Here is a 27,589-nt window from a genome sequence, read left to right on the forward strand (position 1 = left end):
TCTTGTGAAATCCTTCTGCAATTATGGAAATACCATGACATCACAAAGATTCAAAGAGGTTGATTTCACGTGGGGAAGAGAGTTTACCTAGGCATTCTATGGATAAGGCCTTCACCAAAGTAATTAAAGGTGATCGTTACTTGCATTATTACATATTGAACATAGTTGCAGCTATGACCCAGAAGCATGACCTGCATAGAAACTACCATTTCAACTTTTTGTCTATGACATAGATTAATAGAAAAACTATAAATTCATCGAAAGGAATCCAATGGCAGTGGATCCCATAATTGCATCGATTAAGCCATCGTTACAGTTGGAAAGACAACAATGGCCTATCCAGATATGACGTCCTCCAAAATTTGAAATTCCCTCGCCATTTGCCAACGTTCTCCAACCATAATATTCAGGGGAATCTCTCACCAAGGCATTTCCTATTGGAATGCAGTCGTTAATGCTGAGACCATGAATGATGATGTTGGTCAAATACTATATCATTATGCAGGCACCATGGGCATGGACATTGACACCTTTGCTATCGATGGTCTTGAAACTATTCATGACCATGTCACTCTCAAATATGATCCACAACAGCTCGTCTTCAATAACAATGTAGCAGAGAGTACCATGTGTGTTGTTACTGGAATCAATTACGACATAGTATTGACCACCCTTTTAGATACTCAACTGCAATCAATTAGTATAAATGTCATTCTCATCATTTTCAACTATATAGCTGGAGATTGAAAAAATTTAATTGGGGCACTTACTTATGGAATGATTTAAATACTTGTTCAGGACTTTGTACTAAAAAAGAAGAATTCCATTTATGTTGTCATGTTTGCCCTATTGCTTGTATAGTGGGGTTCCCTCTAGGGAAACCCATGACGTTGTCCTCATTTCGGTGAGCTTTCGCTACAGAAGAATTTGGAGCAAGGATTTGAAGGAAGATTATTACTGCAAGTAGAAATAGAGAGTATAATTGACCATGGATAGTCATTTTCATCCTAGAAGCTCAAGAAAGCATAGCTCTTAATGCAAAAAAATTATGCACCCTATTTATCTTTAAGAAATAATCCCACAAAGAAGTATCTTTCTTTTAAAGATTCCACACCTTGTTTATCTCTTAGAAATAATGCCACAAGGAAGTATCTTTCTTCTATACTCGCAACAGTGCTGTAGGGATACAACAACTGTGGATTCTGAAAACACAAAAATGGCTAGAGATTCTAAAATACCAGTGTTTTTCCAACGAGGGAGAATCTGAAATTCAAGGTTGTGTGCTGCTGTAAGCATGGAACAGTGTCCTTATCTATAATGTTGGTATATTGGTCTTAAATTGAGATTGGGATTTGGGATTTATGTTTCCTTTTATAATTTGCATAGATCTGTACAGATTAATTGTATTAAATAATGCTGATGTCTGGTCGGTCCATAAGCCCATTTAATTAAAATGGAAAAAATTGATGCTAACTAAAAAATACCTAAAGTAGCATCCCAAAATTTTTCAATCAGCTAGAGGTTAATGCCTCCATAACTTTTTACTCCTTTTCAACTTACCAAAGCTGGGATGGAGATGCTTCTCTCCTAATACTGTAACCATTCTCTTGGCACCTAGTGAGAAGAGTAGGGAAATACCATTGTGGTAACTAATTCTCTATGACGGAATCAATATTCAGAGGAAAAGGTATCACTTACTAGTTACTTCTTGAAAGTTTTCATTGGTAGGTTTCTTAATAGTCTAGTCAATAGTTCTAGCACCGACTTGTCGATCTTGCAATCTTTCATATGCTTGAACTGAATACCGAGGGACCAATCTAGGGATAGAATAGTAGTTTGAGAGTCAGATAGGCTGCCTACAGAGTTTAGAGACACACTCATGTGGTTATTATTTAGTTCACATAAAGGTCTTACGGTTATTCTTTATTTCACAATGAGGTCATTGCCAATCTTATTCTGAGGCATCAAATTTGCGTGAATATATTTTACTTACAAGAAACATATAAGAAATATTGTATCTATTGTTGGGTACTTGTTTTTGTGAGAAATGGATTCAGGTCGATAAACATGATCCTTGATATGAAGGCACAAATAAAACTAAAAATAAGACCAGACTTAGGGCTTGGAGCTACCCTTTTATCTCTGATTTGGCCCACTGTCAAACCATAGAACTAGGGCCCAATAACTAGCCCTCTTGACTGCCCTTTTACTCCTTGAAAAGTCAATTCTTAGGGCAGAAAATGTACAACCCTCTTGTTGTGACAAATTTTCCACTTGTCCACAATACTTAGGGCCACCCAAACGGCCACTAACACTCCAACCACTATAATTAGGATGCTTCAAAACTTTCCAAAAACAAACCCGCAAGCCCTAGAAAAACATCAACATGAAGGACTTACAACATACCTCTCTAGGATGCCATCATTTGCCCTCAAATAGTTGGCCATGTGCATAATATATTCTAAGGTTTTTAGCCCTCTCCAAGGCTTTCTGTAATAGCTACAATGCTAGCCCAACTTGTTCTAACAGTCCTCAAAGGCCTACACAAATCCTCCTCCAAGAGTTACAACTCTTAGGGTCTTAACAATTGTCCACTTCTTTCCTCTCTACTACTCCAAACATGAATAGACTTAGGGCTTCGTGTTGCACTTTTATCTCTAATTTGTCCCATTATCAATCCCATAACTAGGGCCCAATAACTAGCCCTCTTCACTACCCTTCTCCAAAAGTCAATTCTTAAGGCGTACACTGTACAACCCTCTTGTTGTGAAAAAACTACCACTTTTCCACAACACTTAGGGTTACGCAAACAACTACTAACAGTCCTCTAACCACTATACATAGGCTTCTTCAAAACTTTCCAAAACTAGACCTACAATCCCTATCAAAACATCAACATGCAAGGCATACATCATACCTGTCTATGACATCATCATCTGCCCTCAAATACTCTGCCCTGTGCACAATATCTTCTAAGGTTTTTGACCTTGTCTACGGCTTCTTGTAAAAGCTACAGTGCTGCCCCAACTTGGCCTAAAAGTCCTAAAACACCTATGCAAATCCTCCTCTAGAAGCCCTATACTCTTGTGCTTCAACTCGGCCTTTATATCAGAGTTTTTCTAGGGTTGTGTTGAAATACATAGAAGATATTTCACCATGTTCAAAGAGAAATTATACCTCAACACATGCACATAATTTGCCTCTCCAATTTTTCTAGGCCTAATCCAAACACAGGAAATAGGGGCCCATATCTCTTCAAAAGATTTTGGACTAGAACAATGCATCAAAATGGGTGGGCCCATAGCTCTTGAAAACATTGAAATAGAGGAGGGGGGGCGAATGATAGACCATAACAATGCTTCAAAGAGAATGAGCCTACTATTTTTGAATACAATTGAAATAGAGGGAGGATGATGCCGGTGATATTAACGTGTGCATCTACTAAGCATACTTCACTTATATCAATATTTGAGTTGAACGTTTTCTGGTTGGCATCATTGGATGAACTACACACGGAAATAGTTACACAATTTGGAATAGTAGGTTCTTCTCACGAAAACATGTAATGATTTGGATAAGTAGTCGATCATAAAAGGACTAGTTCATAAATCCTTTAAACTAGGCCTTTTAAAATGACCATATCAAATCATCAAAAGTTAATAGGCATCAATGAGATTAAAAACATTTTATTGGATATTCGAATTCATCCAATTATAATATTCTATGGTCGCTCTCAGGATGAAAGCAATCACAGAACATTCTCAACAAATGTGTCTATTACTTTTTTGTTCGATAGTTAAAATAATGATGGATGAATCGAGTGAGTGGGGTCTAGGACTCTGCCAAATTATCTTTTAATTTCTTTCATATACCTTTTTGGTGGTCATTCTGGTTCTCTCTAGGATTGACACCAGTAGATCAGAGTGTTTTTTTTGTTAGTGGTGTGTGTGAAAAGGGTTTAAGGTTGGGGTTTGAGGTTTTGAGGCTTTATATTGCAAGTTATAGAAGATTTGTCACTATATAGATCTTTTAAGATAATTTGGATTACTACAAAACTAAAGATTTTGCGGTGTATAGAGAGCTAAATTTTTCCATCTAGAAGTGACGGATTGAGGTTAGTGGAACGTAATATTGTGTGATAGTCTCATAAGGTGAAGAAAAAAGAAACACATCCAATGAGGGATTTTGGCATCTATAATCTCGGGGTACAACACTGTAATATTTCCCTTTCGGAAAAACCAATTCTCTGCCCCTGAATTTGCTGTGTTTCACTGTGTTTCTCTTTAATGAGTTTCATTAAATAGTTTATGAGCATATGGCTGTAGGTTCATTTTCTTCATTTAATTTAAAATGAATTACTATAGCACTCACAAGGCACTCCCACACTCTACTAAATAGCAAGATAAGCTTCATATATAAATTTTAACAATGAGTTCACATTCAATGGTTACCATTCCATGCAGATTAAGCATTTTACACAGTGGTGGGTCTATGAACCAGCACAACACCTGAAATGTTTTGTAGGTGTTTCTTTAGTAATTCATTGCCAAACAAACCAATACCATGCATAAATGGGAAATAAAGAATTTCAACATGCTAATCTAATGTGTAGTGGTCTAGAGTTCCATTATAAACTGATATCAGATTTGAGTAAAAATAGAGCTTGCATTTCACTTTATAACCATGCATAAATTGGAAATAAAGAATATAAACATGCTAATCTAATGTGTACTGATCTGGAGCTTCATTATAGACTGATATAATATTTGAGTAAAAACAGAGCTTGCATTTAACTCAGCCATATAGACACAATAAATGAGATAAAGGGAAGCTAAAATACACGACGAAATTCTAAGGCAGTGAGCATTCTTGTTCTTTATGCAAACCCTTGCATGAAAAGTGGAAGAATTCCTTCAATATTCTATTACTTGCCTATGTAAATATCAATCTGCATTTGAGATAGTTCCTACAATCCTATAGGAATGAATACACTGCCTAGAACTCAGTTTCAATCCATGAAATGATGGCATACACAATCATATAGTGGTACAAACAATAGGGTGCTTGGCTTCCAATATTTACTGAAATATCTCCTTGGAATCTTGGTTCCGCTCCTTGTTTTTTCACAGGTCACACATCCAACCACATGGATGCTTCCAGCAAGGTAACAAGGCCACTAGAGGCCCCATGCACTTATGAAACTCCTTCCTCTTGCCTCAAGATATTCTTAAACAAATTTATGATCTGGTCATGACTGCAAATATGTGACAGTGAGGCCTTTCTTGAGGCAAATACAACCTTCGAAATTGCCTAAATAATTCTTCCCCAACTTCAAATTTTTGGCACAGGAAATGGTTCTCTCAAGGAAGAATTAGAACTATTGATGTGAGATGTTTAGGTGAACTAAGATGGGGAATTTGAATGGTGGAAATCCCTTGCCAATGGGGCCTTGCACTAGCAAGTGGAGGTGTCTTTATGGTCACATATTTGAGAAAACATTGCATCATAGATCTACCATTATATGTGTTTATTGGTCACTCGACACCACAGTTGCTAGAATAATTTTGAAAAATGTGGTGATCAATGTCATAGATTTGAGATGATAAATCTTATAAGACCAAACACCTATGGGTTGGATAGCAAAACAAGGTAGCAAGTAACCTCGACAATCTTTATATAGACAAATAAATCTCCACTGATTGTCATGGAAGGCAATTCATTGAAAATGAAGTGTTTCACCGTGTTTATATATTGAGGGCCTCAACCACATACAAAAAAGATCCAAATCATGTGGAAATTTAACAAAAATTCCATGTATTCCTATCAATTTAAGAAGATCAACTTATGATTTGTATGAACAAGCTTTACCATAGGACTAGTCTTCTTGATATCGTTGAAGTGTGGATTGCAAATATAGCCTGAGGAAACATATTTTACTTTATAATGTCAATAAACTCTTTAGACATCCTCATCCTGTAGGATATCATCTGCAGCTTATTATTACTTTCTTTTCTCCCCTTTCCTTTCCTAAATCATAATTTGACTTCACGGATGAATCAAAATTTCATTCGTGTTTCACCGTGTTTATATATTGAGGGCCTCAACCACATACAAAAAAGATCCAAATCATGTGGAAATTTAATAAAAATTTCCATGTATTCCTATCAATTTAAGAAGATCAACTTATGATTTGTATGAACAAGCTTTACCATAGGACTAGTCTTCTTGACATCGTTGAAGTGTGGATTGCAAATATAGCCTGAGGAAACATATTTTACTTTATAATGTCAATAAACTCTTTAGACATCCTCATCCTGCAGGATATCATCTGCAACTTATTATTACTTTCCTTTCCTAAATCATAATTTGTCTTCACGGATGAATCAAAATTTCATTCTAATTGGCATGCCCTTCAAACTATAGGAAAATAGGATCCACAAAAGGTGGAAATAGAATACAAGAATATCTTAGTATTAATATTGAAACAATATATTTTTCATTCATAATGCATCACAATATATGATGTTAAATCAATAAAACATTGTGGCATAAACATTAATGATTCTCAATGATAAAGCAATTGAATGTTGTTACTCTAATAGTCTTTTTAAACTTGAAATAACATATTTTATTTTTACTTATATTTTACTTCCACCTCAATACAAAATTTTGAAGTTATACATTTGAGAATTCAGCTAAAACTGTTCATGTGAACATCACATACAAGTCAGATCCCACCCAATGGGCCATTTAGGAAAGGGGTGGTGGTGCTTGGTTTTTTAGAAGAGCTACTTGAGTAGATGACCTTGTATTCAAGAATATTTACCACTTATCTAGAACCTTATATTCGTCATCCATTAGGTTTCCATCACTATCTTATTGAAGGTGAAGGTAGAAGTCACCAAGACAAATGCCCATGGTTGACCACCTCCTTACCTAGCGACTTATATAATAGGAAACCAAACAATTATATACCTCTTTTTACTTTGGTTTAATGGGGTGAACATGCTTGCTTCTAGCATTATTTATTTATGAAGTTATTTACATTATCGAAATATTTAAATGCAAATTTTTTAACAAAGTGTATAATGTTTAATACATGTAATTAAGCATATAGTTTTTAGACATTGCTCTTTTTATTATTTTCATTTCTAAAGACTACTCTTGTTATAATTTCGATTTTCCAATTTTCATACAAGGAATTAACCTTCGTCAACTCAATTTGTAAATTTACACAGGAGGACGGTTTATCATTAGATGGTGACAAATGGGATTCAATGGTTGGAATTATGGTTTGAGTTAATTTTGTGAAGTTATTCCTCATATGTATTGTCTAAGTTTTACTAATGAGATTGTGAAGGCATATGCTCAAGATCATCTCTTTGATGTGATCACCAACACAATTGGTCTAATTACTGATATTCTTGCAAGTACTCTGTACTGGTGGATAAATCCTGCAGGAGCAATTGTGGTAAATAGTTCTTTGACCTTTTTCTTTATAGTTCATAGTTTGCAACTTTTCGCATGTTATGCTTATCTATTTTGTTGAGTGTACGCCATGGTTTCTTGGCACTGGCTACTGAATAGTAGTTTGTATTCCATTATGTCATCCTCTCCTTTTTAGAATCAAAGTCCACTTGTTTAATAAGAAACATGCTGTTGTTTTTTTTCATTATCATGATATATCTTTGCATTTAGTAGCAACATAGATGACATTTTTAGCACATGTTATTGGTCATTAGTATTGTTCACTATCATAAATAATGGCTGGTCTCGAACGCCCAAGCCATAGAGGGCCCCGAATAATTGTGGAGCCAGGATGGAGCCATGAATCTATCCACCTTAAAATTCGAAGGAAAAACATATTCCAGGTGTATTAAATTTTAATTAGGGAGGACTCACTACAAAGGGACAAGAGAATATATCCACTACATTTCATTTCTTTTGCTTTGATAATGACTCAATCGCAGATTTTGGATTCACAAATCATAACTCTATTTGTTTTATTTTTGGAAATCAAGACATTTTGTTTTTTATATGGGTGCATATACAGAATAATAGACACATATACGTGTGGAGAAGAAGATGAAGAAAAATAAGTCTTAGCATGGAATGAAATCCCAACACATGGATATGCCACTGTAGCAAGATAGCCTGTATACATGAACACTTAACTGTATACTAATACAAGATTTTGAAATTTTTTGCTAGAGATATAATCCTCCTCTCTTTCTAGCTTTTGGGGCAATTGCTAGTTTTAGTAAGTTAAAAATATGGTCTGCATGATTATAGTTTTTATAAATATTATAGATCATGTGTTAGATTTAAAAAAAATAAAATCAATGGCTATAAATGTAGTTTTCAGGATCGCCATAACTCTTCACATAATTCTTTAATGTGTGTTAGCTCAATGGAAGAGTGCCTGCCTTACAAGAAGGAGGTTGGTTGCTCGATTCCATAGTGTGCTAACATGAATCAATCAATGATTTTGTAGTTTATTTTTAATTAAATTTTTTTTATATCGATTTATTTCAATGCTGAGATATTTCTAGATTCATTGTTTTGTATTGTCTCTAGAGAGATAAAAGTGATCTTTAAATATAAATTTTATTGTCTCTAGAAAGAGAATAGCTAGTATTAAAGACATATTGTCTCTAATTCGAGTGTTGTCTCTAGAGAGACAAAAATGAAATTGTCTCAAGAGAGACAAAAATGAAATTGTCTCCTAAGAGACAATAATGCTTGTGTTATATATTGTCTTTATAGCAACAAATTTTTAAGACAATAATTTTTTAGACACCCGCTTAAAGATGATATTTAAGACAATACACAAGTTTTTTTTTGCCTCAAGTTAAGACAACTTACTCAAAAATTGTCTCAAATATTGTCCTAAAACCCCCCTTTATGTTGTAGTGTTGTAATAGCATCGTGTACAAGATTAGTTTATTCATAAGGAATTGGCTAATGATTTGAAGATCTTTACATACAAGTATCTCTAGGATAGACCCTAATTAATATCCCAAATGTCATAGGTGATTACACATTTCAAAGGGACTATGCTATAGCAGCAAGTGTAGACACAAGAGCCATAAGAAAAGTTGAAAGAGATAGTTCCAAGGCTAATAAGCTATCCATTTAGACAAAATATCACATAGAATGGTTTACGGATTTTATGGACAATTGTTTTTCCTTATTGATGCATTTGTAGGCTCCTCTTGAACTCATCATAACATTAAGGGTACAATTGCAGGGAAATTGGTAGCTCCTCGAAAATCTTACCCTGATTATGGGAAAGGACATTATGAAAAAATCATCTGCCTAAATGAAAATATAGTCTGACGTGTGGATTAAAAATATAGCTTGAGCAAACATATTTTACTTTACAATGTCAATAAATGCTTTAGACATCCTCATCCTATAGGATATCCTTTGTAGCTTATTATTACTTTCTTTTCTCCCCTTGCCTTTCCTAAATCATAATTATGACTTCACGGATGAATTAAAATTTGATTCTCGTTGGCATGCCCTTCAAACTATAGGAAAATGTGATCCACAAAAGGTGGAGAGAGAAAATAAAAGAAATATCTTAGTATTAGTATTGCAACATTATATTTTTCATGCAGAATGAATCACAATAGATGACATTAAATCATTGAAACATTGTGGCATAAACATTAATAGTTCTAAATGATAAATTAATTGAATGTTGTCACTCCAATAGTATTTTTAAACTTGAAATAACATATTTTATTTTTACCTAGATATTACTTCCACCTCAATAAAAAATTTTGAAGTTCTACATTCGAGACTTTGCTAAAAATGTTGATGTGGACCTCACATAAAAGTCAGATCCCTCCCAATGGGCCATTTAGTAAAGGGTTGGTGGTGCTTGTTGGTTTTTTAAAGATCCAATTTAGTATATGACCTTGTGTTAAACAATATTTACCAGTTCTCCAGAACCTAATATTGGTCATCTATTAGGTTTCCATCACTCTCTATTGATGAAGTTAGAAGTCACCAAGAGAAATGCCCATAGTTGAGCACTTCCTTGCCTAGAGACTTATATAATAGGAAACCAATCAATGATATACCTCTTTTTACTTTGGTTCATTGCCGTGAACATGTTTGATTCTAGGGTTATTTCTTTATGAAGTTATTTACATTATCGAAATATCTAAATGCAATTTTTTTTAAAAAAAGTGTATAATGTTTAATACATGTAATTAAACATATAATTTTTAGACATTTCTCTTTTTCTTATTTTCATTTCTAAAGACAGATCTTGTTATAATTTCCATTTTCCAATTTCCATACAAGGAATTAACTTTTTTTAACTCTATTCCAAATTTCCACAGGAGGATGATTTATCTTTAGATGGTGACAAATGGAATTGGGTGGTTGGAATTATGGTTTCAGTTACTTTTTTGAATTTGTTCCCCGTAATGTATTGTCGATGTTTTACTAATGAGATTGTGAAGACATATTCTCAAGATCATTTCTTTGATGTCATCACCAACTCTATTGGTCTAATTGCTGCTATTCTTGCAAGCACTTTATACTGGAGGATAGATCCCATTGGAGCACTTGTGGTAAGCATTTCTTTGACCTTTTTCTTTACAGTTCATAGTTTTCAATTTTTCACATGTTATTCTTATCTATTTTTTTGAGTGTGCACCATGGTTTCTTGGCACTCACTATTGAAGAGTATTTTGTCTTCCATTATGTCATCCACTCCTTTTTATAATCAACATCCGCTTGTTTAATAAGAAACTTGTTGTTGTTTTTTCATTATCATGATATATCTTTGCATTTAGTAGCAACATAGATGACATTTTTAGCACATGTTCTTGGTCATCGGTACTCTTCACTATCATAAAAAATGGGTGGTGTGGAACTCCCAAGCCATAGAGGGCCTTGAATAATTGTAGGGCTAGGATGGAGCCATGAACCTATCCAGGTTAAAATTCAAAGGAAAAGCATATTCTAGGTCTACTAACTTTTAAGTAGGGAGAACTCATTGCAAAGGTGCAAGAGAATATATACACTCCATTTCATTTATTTTGCTTTGGTAGCAATTGAATTGTAGATTGTAGATTCACAAATCATAATTCTTTTTGTCTTATGTTTGGAAATCAAGACATTTTTCTATAGAATTTTATATGGGTGCATATACACAATAATAGACACATACATGTGTGGAGAAGAAGATGAAGAAAAATAAGTCTTAGTAAGTTAAGAATATGGTCCATGTGATTATAGTTTTTATAAAGATTATAGATCATGTGTCAGATTTAAAAAAAATAAAAATAAATGGCTATAAATGCAGTTTTTAGGATTGCCATAAATCTTCACGTAATTCTTTAGTGTGCTAGCTCAATGGAAGAGCACTTGCCTTACAAGCAGGAGGTTGGTGGTTCGATTCCACTATGCGCTAACATGAATTAATCAATGACTTTGTAGTTTATTTTTAATTAAGTGTTTTCTATATCGATTTATTTCAATGGTGAGATATTTTTGGATTCATTTTTTTGTATTGTCTCTAGAGGGACAAAAGTGATCTTTAAATAAAACTTTTGTTGTCTGTAGAGAGAGAGTAGCTAGTATTAAAGGCATATTGTCTCTAATTCGAGTGTCGTCTCTAGAGAGACAAAAATTAAATTGTCTCAAGGGAGACAAAAACAAAATTGTCTCCTAAGAGACAATAATGCTTGTGTCATATATTGTCTTTACATAGACAATTTTTTAAGACAATAATCTTCAAGACAATAATCCTTAAGAAAATAATCTTTCAAACAATAATTTTTAAGACAATAATTTTTTAGACACACCCTTAAAGACAATATTGAAAACAATACAGAAGTTCTTTTTATCTCAAGTTAAGACAATTTACTAAAAAATTGTGTCAAATATTGTCTTAAAACTCCCTTTATGTAGTAGTGTTGTAATAGTGTCATGTACAAGATTAATTTATGTATAAGGAGTTGCAAAATGATTTCAAAATCTTTACATAAAAGTATTTGTAGGATAGACCCTACGTAATAGCTCAAATGTCATAGATGACTACACATTTCTAAGAGACTATGCTATAGCAGCAAGTGTAGACTCAAGGGCCATAAGAAAAGATGAAAGAGATACTTCCAAGGCTAATAAGCTATCCATTCAGACTAAATATCATGTAGAAGGTTTTATGGATTTTGTGGACAATTGTTTTTCCTTATGGAGGCATTTGTAGGCACCTCTTGAGCTCATCATAACATTGAGGGTACAGTTGTAGGGAAATTGATAGTCCCTCTAAAACATTACCCTTATTATGGGAAATGATGTTATGAAAAAATCATCTACTTCAATGAATATGCTCAATGAAACCCGAGAGGAACAATAGAATCTTTCCAAGGAAATCCTCAACATTTAGGAAGAAACATAGGCTCGTTACAAGGCACTAATGGATATTTATGTCTCTACATCTTGAGTCATCTAATTGGGTGACTAGCTTAGGCTCACTTAGGAAATTGCCACCGCTCAAGAATTCAATAAATTTTGCTAGGACGTCTAATAAATAGAAGACGAAATTGAGGAGCTGTAAGCTAAATAAAAAAATTTGTACACTCATTCCACATAAATGTCACATCCATTATATTGGTGATACAGTAAGCACAACACCTAGCTCAAGAATGAAAAATATATTATCCTTTCAATGAAATTCATTAAAATGTGAAAATCCAACAAGCATTCAAAGTGTCGAGGAAAATATCATTTCACAAACTAATGAAAACAAAGTACATTTTATTGGCTACCTCTATGACAAATGCTTGGAGAAGTAATTATACATTGACAATCAAGTTGTTTCTAACTTGAGCATTATGTAGATGCAACAAATTGCATAAAATTCCAATATCTAGAGTTGAGAAGTCCTAGAATAATACAATAATCCACACCTATCCATTCTACTACAATAAGATAGGATTTATGATAAGAACAAACAAGATTTTCAATGGGAACATATGGAGCATTTATTGGAATAAAAATTGTCATTACACTAGAACTCACTTGTGTTAGTAAATGGATGCATCACCCAAGTTAACCAATCCTCAAGAGTTGGTTAATAAAATTTCACAAAACACTTGGGGAGAATTACATTATCCAATTCACAATAATATCCCCCACAGTGTAAGTTGGGGGTGTTTCACCAATGGCCAACAAGAGTAAATTGAAATAAGTACACACAGTTTTTATAAATTTGATGGTCATAGCTATGCATCTTCTATTTTGATGGAACTGAAATAAAAAATTAGAGAGAGATAGTTTCCTACATCAATTTTACATGATCATGTTACACCCAAGCTTCACCATCTATTGTTTTCCTAAAATATTTATTTCCCACTAGTTTTTCAGAGGATGTAAGGAAACTCATTAATTTTTGTTTTTAGCAAGACTTAAAAAAAATGTCAACAACTAAAAAGACAAATAATTTTATCATAATAACATATCCTAAATATAACATCCATATTGATGAAACGAAAGTTTTTAGTAATCAAAAGCTCTAAAACAAAGAAATATCTATCTTATTTGACTTAGAACAATTGAAAAGCAATTTGTGGAATTTTAAAAATTCTTATACTTCAACAATGTTGAAAAGAAATTTGAAGGTATTTTGTAGTCCTTTAGAGGGAAACAAATTTTTAATTATAGATACAAGACAAGGAATATGATCCATTTCTCTTTAATGTAAAATTTATGGATAGGTGGTCTAGACAATAATCTATAAATGGTTTATGAATTCAAGGAAATCAATTTCTTAATAATTGTAAAGATTATAGAATATTGTTATTAATACAATATTATAAAAATGTATACCTACAAGAAAACTAGAATTTTACATAAAATCTACTTTCAATTTGAATTTGACACACAAAGTTCATCTCTTCTATTTTCCTTAGACATGTAACTTCAGATATATAGGGCATGCCATGGTAGACCTACATGATGTGTTTTAGGTTTTGAACATAATTACACACATGAAACTTCCCTAGCATGTCAAACACATGTTTGGTAGATCCTATTTAGGATATGTGCCAAACATGTATCTATGACTCTTCACTAGTAAGTGTTGACATGTTAGAACATTGGAACACTACATAAATTAAAAAAAATCACAAAAAAATAAAATAGTGTGCATATGTCTTTTTAATGTGTTTCCAAAATAGTGCTAGATTTCGATTACAATGACTAAATTTCAATAGAGTGTGTCATGAGCCACCTTTTGAGGAACAATGAGTAAGTAGTAAGCATAAAGGAATGTAGAAAATTCACAAACTATGTTGTGAAGATAGGGTTAGTGTTTTCGTAAGGCCTTTTGATGCACTTAGGAATGATGGAATAATTGAGCATAATACAGCTGTATCCATGGTGTGAAAAACATAAATTGATAAGGAATCTCTACAAACTATGAATATATGCCAAAAGGAATTCAAATCCCCATATATCTCAAAAATTTCTATAACAAAGAAGATAAACAAAAAACAATATATTACATGTCTCTCTGTAAAAAAAATAAGACCATAATAGAAGTGATTGATGGTGTTTCGTTCGGTGGCCTCTCTCGAGGAAGTCTAGGGTACTGTGGTGGAAGTACATCTTGATATCTCTTACAATAGTTTTTTTACTGATTTAAACAACACTTAAAGAATCAAAAAAATACTAAAATAAATTAACAACGACTTTTACGACTAAACAATAATTAAAAAGAATTGAGTTGATGAATACATCAATGAGATCATATTGACTTCTAGCATAATTTGTTGGAGTAGTCTAATCTTGGAGCAAACCTCCCTCAATTTGATAGAGCAATAGGAAAGTCAACATTGACTTTTTGTTACTCTATTGGATTGAGGTAGGTTTTTTTCAAGGTTATCCAAATCCTACTTTATTCTCTATTGAACATGGCCTCACATCACTCTCAATTCCGTAGTACCCAATCTATCTGCTAGAATAGTTGAAAGAAACACACTAAAATTCATGCATAGAGAATTAAAAAAAAAATTAATAAGGCAACATATGTGGTTTTGTACATAAAGACACATATAGAAATCATTCATTAATTATTCACAGACACAAAATACTTCATCTCAATAAACTTTATAATCAAGAATATGTTTTCATAATATGGTGCATGGTGTTTCCAATTATATAACTAGTACGATCACTTTTTTTTAATGTATTGAGAAATGAATTCATTAGTTCCTTCTTCCTCTTCAGTTTTTATTTCCTCTACAAGTATTATTGATGACATTTTTGTGTACTCATGACATTGACGTTGTCACAATAGGGGTGGATCATTAGATGAAAAAAGAAAGAAATGTTAAATTGATATTTTTTTATCATTAATACAACTATTTCATTAATAAAAAGAGAATTAGAGTGTTCTTTACTTGATTGATTAGTGGAGGAAAGCAAAGTAGTTTTCGATGCGGGCATATGTTTCTCTTATCCTATAGCCTCATCCTCTACATTCTCATTAGTTCAAATAAGAAAGGTTACTAGAAATTAAATCACATGTTGCAAAGGGAACGTCATAAGGCTATGTCATATGGAATAATAGCATATATGAAAAGGGGTGTGATATGTTATGTTATCTAGATGTTTCCTAGTTTGGAATTGTTCCATTTGCAACATAAATTACTTGCTAAGAATAGGTAACAAATAAATTTAACTTTACAACAAGTTTACATGTGCCTCATGAATGGAAACCCCAATTCCATTTATTCATTATTAAGTTTTAATTTATAAAATATTTCTAATCAATGAAATAAATCAAATTAATGAAATTCAAAATGTAAAGTTTAAACTTTGAGATTCATAATTGAATGATTACAAATATGAAATTTACAATAAATTTCTTATTCAACATTGCAACTATTCTTCATCGATTATATCATTGCCATATAATCTGATAACTCTCTTATACATCTTCAAAGTTTTGTATCGCAACATGTACCCTTGGATTTGGAATGAGCCACAATGGAACTTGTTATTTTACCTCTAACGTGCGCCACACATATTGTATGTAGATATTCAACCATAATTCTGTATGTTTTCATATTGTTCTCCAAAATTTTACTTCAACAAACTGGTTTCTCTAATCCAACCTCCCCCTTTATGCAATCTTAGTGGAGACAAAGAACAACATAAATCCCCTTGAGACTAGAATAGCACTAGACAAAATAGAGACATCCTAGAGAGGGTTTAGTTGTTTGGAGTTGGTCCATAGCTCTGTTGGCATAGATTAAGAAGCATAGATGCAAAGGAAAATAGAATATTCATCACACAAGCTGATTCCAAAATTCATGTTGATTCTTTAAGAAATAAGATAGAAGGGCAAAAAAATATCCAACTTGTAAATTGATATAATCTCAAAAGAAAATATACCATTGAATAAGAAAACGATGATAATGAAGGGGGAATGAGGACGACCAGTGATGTTATAACCAAATTTAATACGTTAGTGCGCCCATTAATGGTCCAATCAAGAGTTGAATGGCTACAGTGACTTAGATTGGGAATGTTGCATTAATGAACAGAAGTCCACTTCAGGTAATTTTATGTAGCTAAGGATATGTGAAACACTTGTTATGACTTCCAAATCCATACAATCATTCTGAGACTGATGTACTGACTAATTCATTAGGCCAACCAACTTCAATGGATTAAGGGTAAACTAGTAAAACTGATGATATAAATCTGCGAGGCCTCCTTGGAAAACCACCTCTTCATCTTACTCTTCAACTACACCTGCTTTTGTATATTATGTGGGTTCTTTATTTGGACCGCCTCTCTAAATTGGCTATAAATAAAATTGATCACTTGACCTTTTGTACTTACTTATGTCATGTTGATTAACCAACCTTTCGATATGGGATCTCACTCGACTGCCATGGGGAGAGGGGACGAGAAATTATTATATAAGATGTGATTAGGTTGTGGATTATCTATTTAAGTTAACAACTCATTGCATAAGGATGAGAAGGGGAGTATGGTGAGTTGTTTCAGTCCACTAGGGTATTAATTATTTTTTCCTCCTAAGCTCAAGGTTCATTAGAGTGTTGGAAATTGCTTCATTATGCAAGCTTAATCTGGTGCAGTTATGCAAGCCTAGTATGTGCTCTCATTTATGCTACTCAATCAAGTGGAAATGTTGATTTATGTTGATTTGATGTTTTGAATCCACTAGAGTATTAATTATTTTTGCCTCCTAAGCTCAGGGTTCATTAGAGTGTTGGAAACTGCTTCATTATGCGAGCTTAATTTGGTGTGGTTATGAAGGCCTAGTATGTGCTCTCAATTATGCTACTCAATGAGGTGGAAATGTTGATTTGGTGTTTTGGAACCAATAGAGTGTTTCTTCTTATTTGGAAATATTAATTTGATGTAATTTTATTATAAATTTTGTTGTCATGCCATGTCAAAAATATCATTAAATTTATTATTATTATTATTAAATATAATATCAATATTATTCATTTTTTAAAAATGATTTATGGATACCAAGAAAATCCAATTACCTATAACAAAACTAGTAAAACAAAAACTTAATATTATTATTTTTATTATTATTAATAATAAATTTAATATTAATATTAATATTAATATTAATATTAATATATTATAATATTATTATTATTAAATTTAATAATTTATTGAAATGTTTACCATTACGAAAACTTAAACAGTTTGAATACATAATAGATCCATAATTAATGTAAATCAATTAAAACTATTAATAATAAATTTATATAAAATAAATTATTATTATTATTATTATTATTTAAAAAATAATCCTTAAATCCTCATCGATTTTCCTAAAATATTCCCATACGTTTACATCAATAGCCACTCTTCTGCGCTAAAATCCTACGAACAATGAGGCCGTTTAGAAAACACACAAATTAAGTTTTCCAAAAACACTCACAATAACCTAGTTAGGCCGATAGGCCTTCCTTTGAAAGGGACTTTCGTCATCCTTTTGTCTCTACAGTTGACACGTGTCATCCATATTCAGCGGCAAATAGTTTTCGTATCAGACCTCTTTTTAATATTTTTCAGCGGGCATTCAGCGTCTCCTTCAATTACGTGTCATGGTCTCAACCAAGAACCTTTGAAGCTTGCGCGAGTCCTATTGCCCGGGTCTCGCAAAACCTCAACGGAAAACTGTTATGCCAACTCCTTTCTCCATAATGATGGCGGTCTCGAATCTTCACCCACTACATGAAGCCGGAGTAGCAAAGAATTCACTGCATCTATTCGATTGGAAATGAATTATGTTCTGGAGAAATTCAAGCTCTCGCCTTCCTTGACTGAACTTCTCGGCATTGAGGTGGATACAAGACCGAGAATCATTGCTGCACTTTGGCAGTATGTGAAAGCTAAGAAGCTTCAACATCCTTCTGATCCATCGGTCATTAACTGTGACCCACCATTGCAGAGGATTTTCGGGGGCGAGAAGATTAAGTTTTCTTTTATATCCCAGAAGCTTTTTCAGCATCTCTATCCTCCGCAGCCCATCCACTTAGAGCACAAGATAAGATTGTCAGGAAATAGTCCTGTTGGCCATGCTTGCTATGATGTTTTAGTGGATGTTCCTTTCCCATTGCAGAAGGAAATGAGTGCGTTTTTGGCTAATATTGAGAAGCACAAGGACATTGATGCCTACGATGAAGCAATTTGTGGAGCAATTAAAAAGATTCATGAGCATCGTCGCAGAAGAGCATTTTATCTGGGCTTTAGTCAATCTCCTGTGGAGTTTATAAATGTGTTGATAGCCTCACAGAGCAGGGATTTAGAGCTTGTTGCCGGGGAAGCAAGCCGGAATGCTGAGAAGGAGGGCAGGTCTGACTTCTACAATCAACCATGGGTTGAAGATGCAATCATTTGTTATCTCAACCGCAAGCCAGGAGCAGGGAATGAACCCCCTGGAACTACGTAAGAGCTTGATTCTTGAGATTAGAAAGGGGAGAGCTTATAGAACTTGGAGTCAGCAATATGTTGCTTTTCCAGTGTGTCAAATGAGCATAGTGACTTTTAATAGTAGTTATATGCATTTATGCCCCCTATGGTTAATAAATAAAGTTGTTCCAATAAATGATTGTTCTGGCTTGGAAAAGTGCCACTCAATTTGTATTAATTTGTTTGATGTATATTATATACACAACCATATGATCAAATGGCATCCTCTACTTCTTAAATTCAACTGTCATGGACCAGTGAATGGTAAGTTGTTCCATTAATCGACTGTTGTTGCCTAGTAAATTGCCATTAACTCTGTATTATTTGTTTGATGTATATTATATAGACAAGCATGTGATCAAATGGCATGTCGAGCTATTTAATATTTGTATGTCTCTTTATCAAATTTTAGGGCTCTATGTTTAGTAGTAAAAATGATGGCGCATTGATGGGTTTGTATTTCATTCGTAAAGAAATGAAAATGAAATGAAAAGAATTGTGTGATTCACTTCTCAGGCGTTGTTTCCCGTGAAAACAGGGTAACTTGTTGCGCTAGCCTTTTCAGGGACGTACTAATGCTTCGGTTAAACGTGTGACGAGCTCGTAGCCTCGTAGAAGCTTCCTCTTAACATGAAAATCTTTTATATTCCCAAGCATTGAATGTCTTGGCTTCTCCACTAGATTCTGATATAGTGAAATACAATCCCATATATTATTTTTTTTCATTGGATGGATTAATAGATTTCATGAATTCTACTTTGTTCTTTAACATTAATTCATTGATGTATTATAGAAATGTATAGAATATACAGGGTTAACAGATACAGTCTTAGTAGAACCTAATTATGAAGTGTCCCAGAAATAGCAGAACTCTGAGAGGTAACAATACTAGTACTAGCACAGGGCATTCTTCTTGAATATCTCTTATTAGTACTGATTCAACTCAAATGTTGACCCAAGGGCTTGTTAGGGTATTTTAAATTGTATTTTTCAGAAGTAAATCATTTTGTTTTGCTGATAGTTGATTTTTTAGTACTTCATCATTCAAATATTTATGTTCAGCCCTTACTAAGAGTCTGGGAAGAGTTTCTTCTTAAGTTCTTGGAATGGATTCAGTGTTCTTATGCCTTTAGCGTCCTAAGTTCCTTAGACTTCTCATTGTTTATGCTCTGACTCGCTAAAACTTCTACTATTCATGCCTGCAACTTCCTGAGATATGTTAGGCACTTCTGCATTGACGGTATTGTTTAATGTGCTTTTGAGTGTAGTCATTTGTGGATAGTGTCTTTCTTTCTGAGGTCCTTAAAGTTATTTCCATGTCTTGAACTCTTTGAGGGATTTCAATTTTCCTCTTCAATTCTTGCAGGAAATCAGGACTTCTGATGGGATAATTTCCCTCTTTTTAAGTTCTCTAAAGCTGTTGCCACGATTTGAACTTTGTCAAGGATTTCAGTTTGCGTTTTCAACTCTTCGGCATACTAGACTCTTTCCAATATTTGATTTTCAAAACCTTTTCTGATAATTGAGCTCTGTGGAGGAATTTAAACACTCAACCAAAGGTTTGCTTGCCCATCTAATTTTTGAAAGCTCCGATCCATGTCCTTATATGCCTCTCCTCATTTATGGAGGTTTTCTAGTTTGCAAGAATTAGTTCCAAGGTGACTCCTTGGTCTGGTTTCAAGGTTTACAGTGGCTCTTAATTTCAGAGAGACTGCAATGTTTTGTATGTTTGAATTTGTTCTTACATCTGAGGTGATCGGATGAGTCCTTTTTCAATGTCTCTAGTGGTTCCAGTACTGTTTCTTGTAATCACTGTGTAAAATTGTTACCCAGTCATCAAATGATTATTGTTCCTATTCATTTCCCTTCTTTCCAGAAGAACATATGTTCACATTTTCGTAAAAGATACACAATTTGGTAACATTTTGTTATACACGGACAATTTTTTTTTATCATGGATCCCTGCACCTTTGTGAAGATTTCTATTAGTGCATTGGCTTTGAGGCTGCCTGTAGCATCGAAACCAGCAACTTCATGAATTCACTCTGCATGTGCCCCTTGCTTTTGTGAAATTAAGCTTCCCAATAATCCAACAAAGACTATTCCACTTCCTTTGCTTCTACAACATTCCTCTGCTCCGGATTCTCACAGAATTGCTGCCACCTTTTACCTTGATGAAACTTCTTTTCAAAGGCAACTTGTAGTTTCATGGTCGGGGAGAACAAAGACTGCAAACCCTTGCCTGGAGGTCGCAATTTATTTCGGAAAAGGGAGAAATTGTGGTATTGGGAGTGATAAACAACTTGGGAAGTTTCGAATTGGACTTGATGTTAAGTGGATGGGTTCAAGTTCTGTAGAGGTTCATAATGGGTGGGTTTGCATTGGCAAATCTAAGGTAGGGGAATTGCATTTGGATGTTAGAGCAGAACCTGATCCATGGTTTGTTTTCCAGTTTGTTGGACAGCCTGAGGCCCTGAAGACAGTCCTTAGATTTTGCAAGCGCAAGGAAAAGTTCATCAGCCTATTTTTAGCTGCAAGTTTAGCCGTGACAGAGGTGATCGCTCCAGGCAAGCTTTCAAACCTCTTCACCTCATAGCGTTTGATATTCAGACGAACCTGTCTTTTGTTTTCCGAAAAACTGTCGGTACATTCAAAGTGTAAACCTATTAGAAGCTGAACGTAAAAATGAAATTTCTCAGATTGTCCATGTAAGGAAAACTTAAGAAGTTTAGCTTGAAAACTTAGAGTATCGTATTAACTGAAATTTATGACGAGGCAGCTTTTAAAGTAGTAGATTCTGGAGTAAAATCGTTTCTAGTATATCATGATGTTGCCAAGATTCTACAAGGGAATGTATCACCCTAGTAAAACTTAATAAGTGTAGCTTGAAAATTCAGAGGATGAGATTAACTGAAATTTAAGGAGGTAGATTTTAAGGTAGAAATGGCCTCTAGGGTAAATTAGGTCTGAAGATACCATCATGTTTCCGCGATTCTGCAGGGGAACATGTCACCCTAGTAATAGATATTGCAAGTACACAACAAACCATCGTACGAATAGATACTCCTAACAGTCAGAACCAGAGAATTCTCAATCTGGACACTCTTGCGGATAATGGTGTTTATTGGAAAGGAGTTGATGTATTGGTTTTTGAGTCATCCCATTGGTGGCAAGATCAAAGGTGGGAAGTATCAAAACTCTGAACTTTCTGATTAAAATTTTCAACAAGGGGCAGCCAAATTTAGTGTTGTAAATGATATTAAAGGTGTAATAGCTTGGAATGTGGTTGGACAGATGGGACCTAATCATGGCTAACAATCAGCTTTACACAAACATGGATCCACTTGTGGCTTACAAGAGGGCATTGACGACGTGGGCAAACTGGATACCTGCAAATATCGATCCCAAAAAATCACTTGTCTTCTTTAGCACCTCGTCCCCTACACATTACAGGTAAATCTTTATACAAACACACATTGTATATATTATAGGGAATTTTTGATGTGGATTGCAGTTTTCATGAATATTTTGGAATTGGAAGTTTAAGCTTTAAAAAAATATAACTGTTCTTATGATAGATCAAATTCCAAGATATTCATGAAATCTATTCAAGTAGCTATGGCTCTTATTTTAGGTATACGAAATGGTTTTCCTCATAAAATTGATGTAAATGTGCAGCCCAATTTATTGTAATCAGAAGAACGCGCATAAATGCTATGGTCAGACTGAACCAGTGCAATTTGAAGGATACTCGCCTCCAGTGATTCCTCAGGTGCCCATAGTGAAGGAAGTTATAGGGACTATGATTTTTCCTGTTACTCTGCTGGATATCACAGGACTATCCCAATTTCGCAAAGATGGTCACCCTTCAATTTACAGTAGTACCGTTAAGCAGCATCTTGAGCAGTTTGCAAATTGTAGCCATTGGTGTTTACGAGGCGTCCTTGATACATGGAACGAGCTTCTGTATGTCACTTTTCTTTCCAAGGGTGTAGGGAATTGATAATTCTTATTGATCCCTAAAGCTGGGCCAAATCTGGGACCTGGTTGGCCATAAGGAGGAAATCCTCTGCCTTGACTCGCTGGAGCAGTAAACATATCTGGCATTGCAAACCCATCCACAGGGCCCATTCCAATCCTGTCAAAGCCATAAGTATCACCAGAAACCATACCTGGATGAAAGCCCAAAGCCTTTGATCCTGCCATTCCCCAGCTACCCCTTGACATTGTCCCACGCTACATGATTCCTCTTCCCTTGCCTCTTCCTTAGCTTGCACTCCAAGTCTGGCTTGAGCTTTCTTGGTCATCGCAAACATTGATTTGAACTTATTTCAGTAAAACGTGAAAGAAAAAAATCACAAAATTATGCTTATTCCTGTATTGGGTTATGATGGAAACAAAAATTTACTTGTTGGGTTGCTCTAGATTGAAGATTTCTGGAATGAGTTGTTATTCACTTGTATTCGTTACTGTATGGGTGTATGATGACTATCAACGTTTTGATTTGGCTGTTTTGCAAATTTGCAGTTTCTTCTACTACTTGAGACTATGGACGACTCTGTTCCTCTGGGCTAGGTTTATATATAGAATCAGGCATACTAGTGCTATGAATTTGAATAAAGTACTCTGGTATTTTTCTAGGCTTGAAGTTTTAACATTTCATTGTGGTGATTTAGCTTGGTCTTCTGTGGATTTCTTTATTGGGTTTCAGTGTTTTTGCATAGCACACCGACTTGTTAAAATGGACTTGTTGAATTGGGATTAATTTGTATACATACATCGACCAGCCCACATAGACCAACGACCTCGAATGCCTTCACTGAGCCTTTAATTCTTTAAATGGAACACTAAGGCATTCTAGCAACTCCGACTACTGTTTTTGGCTACTACTTGTCTGGTATGGCAGGTGTTGAGGTTTCGCTTGTTATAAACTAGAAAAGAAATTAGATATCCCAAATGATTGAGGCCAGATTAAACTCAGGTATGTCCTGCCACTTATTCTGAAGCTAAATATTATCCATGAATATAGTAACTACCCAGAGCTCAGGAGCTAGGAAATTTCTGTGGATAACTAGAGGGTGTACTTGTGAATGCAACTGCAGAATTTTGTGAAAGGTTCACTTATCTGTAGATTGTAGAAATTTGATGGACAACATATCAATTTTAGTTGAAGAGAGTTTCATTGTATGGGGCAGGTTGTACCAGATTTAATTGTATTGTATATGTTTAATAATGAAAAATTAAAAATCATGAGAGGTATCGTTTTTACCACATACCTCTCAATTTATTAGTGCAGGGGAGTGCCATTAAATTTCTGTTATGAACTCGTTGCAGTGGGAGATATTTTTATAAGAAAAATTGCAGCCTTGTCGGACAGTTCTTGCTTTATTGTTTCATTGCTTATACATGGATATTCAGCTCATACAAAAGGTTGTATCGATCTGGTTGGTATTGAGAGTACTTGGTCTCAGGTTGTATCGATCTGGTTGGTTTTCAGAGTACTGGGTCTCAGGCCTTTTGCAGTTTGGTTTGCCTTTCATAATTTTTATGATGTAGAACTTTCATTCTGTGTCACGTAGAACTATCACTCTGCAAGTACAGTTTTACTATTAGCTTTGTAAATATTTTTCCTTAGCAATAGCTTATGGCTTGGACAAGAAGGGTGGAGAGGAAAATATTGTTGTTTTTGATCTTGGCGGTGGCACGTTTGATGTTAGTGTTCTGACTATTGACAACAGAGCTTTTGAGGTTTTGGCTACAAACGGTGATACCCATCTTGGAGGTACTCTGTCTGAACTCTGTCTGGCAGTTTTACATTATGAATTTGAATACGTGCACAGTTTTACATTATGAATTTGAATACGTGCACGGTGGTTATGATTGACTTTTTTGGTTGGCTTTCAAGCTTTGAACTTACCAGGATGTACACTAATATGCAGGTGAGGACTTTGACCAAAGGATAATGGAATATTTCATCAAATTGATGAAAAAAAAGCACGGACAGGATATTAGTAAGGATAGCAGAAATGAAATAATACATTCAATGTGTTCCTTGTAATATAGATATAAACAAAACATCTAAAGAAAAGTAATTGCACAATGATCCAGTCCAAGAAAACCAGGTTTTCCACAAACCAATTAACTCTTCTAGAAAAATTCAAAAATTCCAATTAAATAATCCTATCGGCCTCTCTTTGTACCTTTTGGGACAATTGCTAGTAATAGAAACTCCCAACCAGAGAGAACATGTCCAACTTCCAGCGTTCAAAATTGAACACGTCAGAGCCCTTCAAAGGGCCTCTGGCACGTCAGAGAAGTAAGGAGAAATTTTTACGCATCAAAAGAAATTTAAAATATGATTTTTGTCATTTAAAAAAAAATTGGAATAATATCTTAAAAATTTTTAAGAAGGGTTGTTAAATTTTCAACATTTTTTTAAATTTCATTTTTTTTCAAATTAAAATTTTAAGAATGTTGAATTTGTGAATTTCCTTTCATGTTAAAACTTAAATTCCATTTGAGAAACTCCCGTTTCAAAAACAACAATTTCTTTTTGGTTTGTTTTTTCTAATTGTGCATACGATGCAAGTTCTTATTACTTATTATGTCAAAATTACCTTTTCATACCATTACATTTGGCAATTTCTAAGTTGCTCTCATTTAAAAAACAACAGTTTCTTTTTGAGTTGTTTTTTCTAATTGTGCATATGATCCAAGTTCTTATTAATTATTATTTCACAATTACCCTTTGATACGATTTCATTTTGTAGTTTCAATTGAGAGCCACTAGATGTCAATATGGGTCATGTATTGGGTCTGTAATTTTACTGGGTTGTGCCTAAAGGCTGCCCAAAGCAAGGTTTGACAACGATTTAAGCTGGAGAGGAGCATAGATTCATGATTCAGCGAACACCTGTCAAGCAAGGTTTAAGCACAATTTATGCTTTGAGAGGAGCGCATTCCACAGGCTTCCTAACCTACTAGATTTTATTTGTTTGCGGATTCCCAATTCCTGGTATGTTTTCATATTCCCAATTTCTGAATGAGTTACTTGTATCAGTGTTAGTAAATGTGCTAGTGACTTGGAGGCAAGATACTAGTAATCAGAGAATAGATTTATCTTTGTTCATAATAATTCTAGATGCCACCCCAAATCTGGAAAGTATGTTACAGAATGCTTGTAGTTTGCTTAACTTATTTTTCTAGAAAACAACAAGTCATCCACAAACATGAGATGTGAAATACCAGTGGTTTTTATTACCCCGCATCTAGCAATTAGTCCATTTTCTCTAGGCAACATCATATAGTCATCAAAATTAGCCTTAGATCTCAACAACATTATACACAACACCTTGTTAGATTAAGCTAATGATCTGAACCCTCAAATACCCATAAGAAATATTTGAGTGTGGTGTTATGGCCTATAGCCTAACACATAGTTTTCCTATAGCAGCATAAACATTACTCTTGATCTTCCAATGATATCCCAACAGGTTGATCCACTGCTTCTTTTAACTCGGCATCCTTACAAGAAGGGACCATCCTCACACAGTTGCAAGAGGGAGGCTCAAACCGTCACTTAACTTATTCCAGTTTCATTCTGTATGATGGCTACATTGCTACGGCTAGATGACAACAAATAGAAGCCCTTCTAAACTGCATATTTAGGGTCCTTATTATAGTGTATGGGTTCACTACTGATCAACTCTCCTTCGTTGCGAATAGGGCTTCATCATAACTGCGGATTAGGGCATCATCAAACAATAGATTAGTAGGCTTCGTTAGGGCTCCTTTGATAGCGTGTAAGTGTCACCCTTAATTGCGGATTACATCAACCTTGAGGACTGTGGCTAGGGCAGCTTATATAGACTCCTCTTTGACTGTGTCTAGGGCTGGTTAAGGCCTCCTCTTCCCAGCGTATAATGATCCTCTTCTTGCTACGTAGACAGGTCTCCTTTTGCTGCATGTAGAAGGGAGACTAATGAGGAGTATCCCCACAAACCGACCGGTATACTTTATACTATGTCCATAAAAAAAATTAAGTGCATCAAAAATGATTTTGTGAACTATATAAACCTATTGCACTCACCTAAAACGATTGTAGCTTTGTCTTTGGGTTTAGGAAAAGGATATGAACTGCCCTTCTTCAGATAGATCACGATTGCTCCAAGGACCCTAGCTCGGAGCCATGAGACATGAGCGTGCCACCACAAGGTTCCTTCCTGATCAACATTGATGAATCTGTATGTGTAACTTCCACCCGGTTGAATTGGGCACTGTGTAATATACTCGCGTCCATCGGCCCAACCTGTATGTAATTGGTGTATTCCATGCCTGCCATGATTGAAACATCTATCACTCTCAGCTTTACATTATTTCTTTCATATAGTCAAAGAGGTAGGTTAACATCCCAACAAATTACCCTTTTCCACAAGTTTAAAATACTAAGAGGTTAAGAAGTCGATTTCAAGGGATATACAGCATAAAGTATTCTTGTTTGCTGAAATTATTTTTGTTCATTGAAATTATACGCAAGACTTATTTATGCATAATCTAAGATTGCACATATCAAAGGCAATAGGGACTTCCC

The 27,589-nt window shown here is 34.5% G+C and overlaps 1 pseudogene; it reads left to right on the forward strand.

Annotated features, from left to right (window-relative positions):
- The first annotated feature begins 465 nt into the window (after positions 1-465).
- LOC149201178 (SWI/SNF complex component SNF12 homolog pseudogene) lies at positions 466-19,089 on the forward strand (annotated as a pseudogene).
- The last annotated feature ends 8,500 nt before the right edge of the window (positions 19,090-27,589 follow it).

This window comes from Pinus tabuliformis, chromosome 2_1 (assembly GCF_031772625.1).
Source record: "Pinus tabuliformis cultivar Carrire ecotype Pingquan chromosome 2_1, CPIR1, whole genome shotgun sequence".
Lineage (NCBI taxonomy): Eukaryota > Viridiplantae > Streptophyta > Pinopsida > Pinales > Pinaceae > Pinus > Pinus tabuliformis.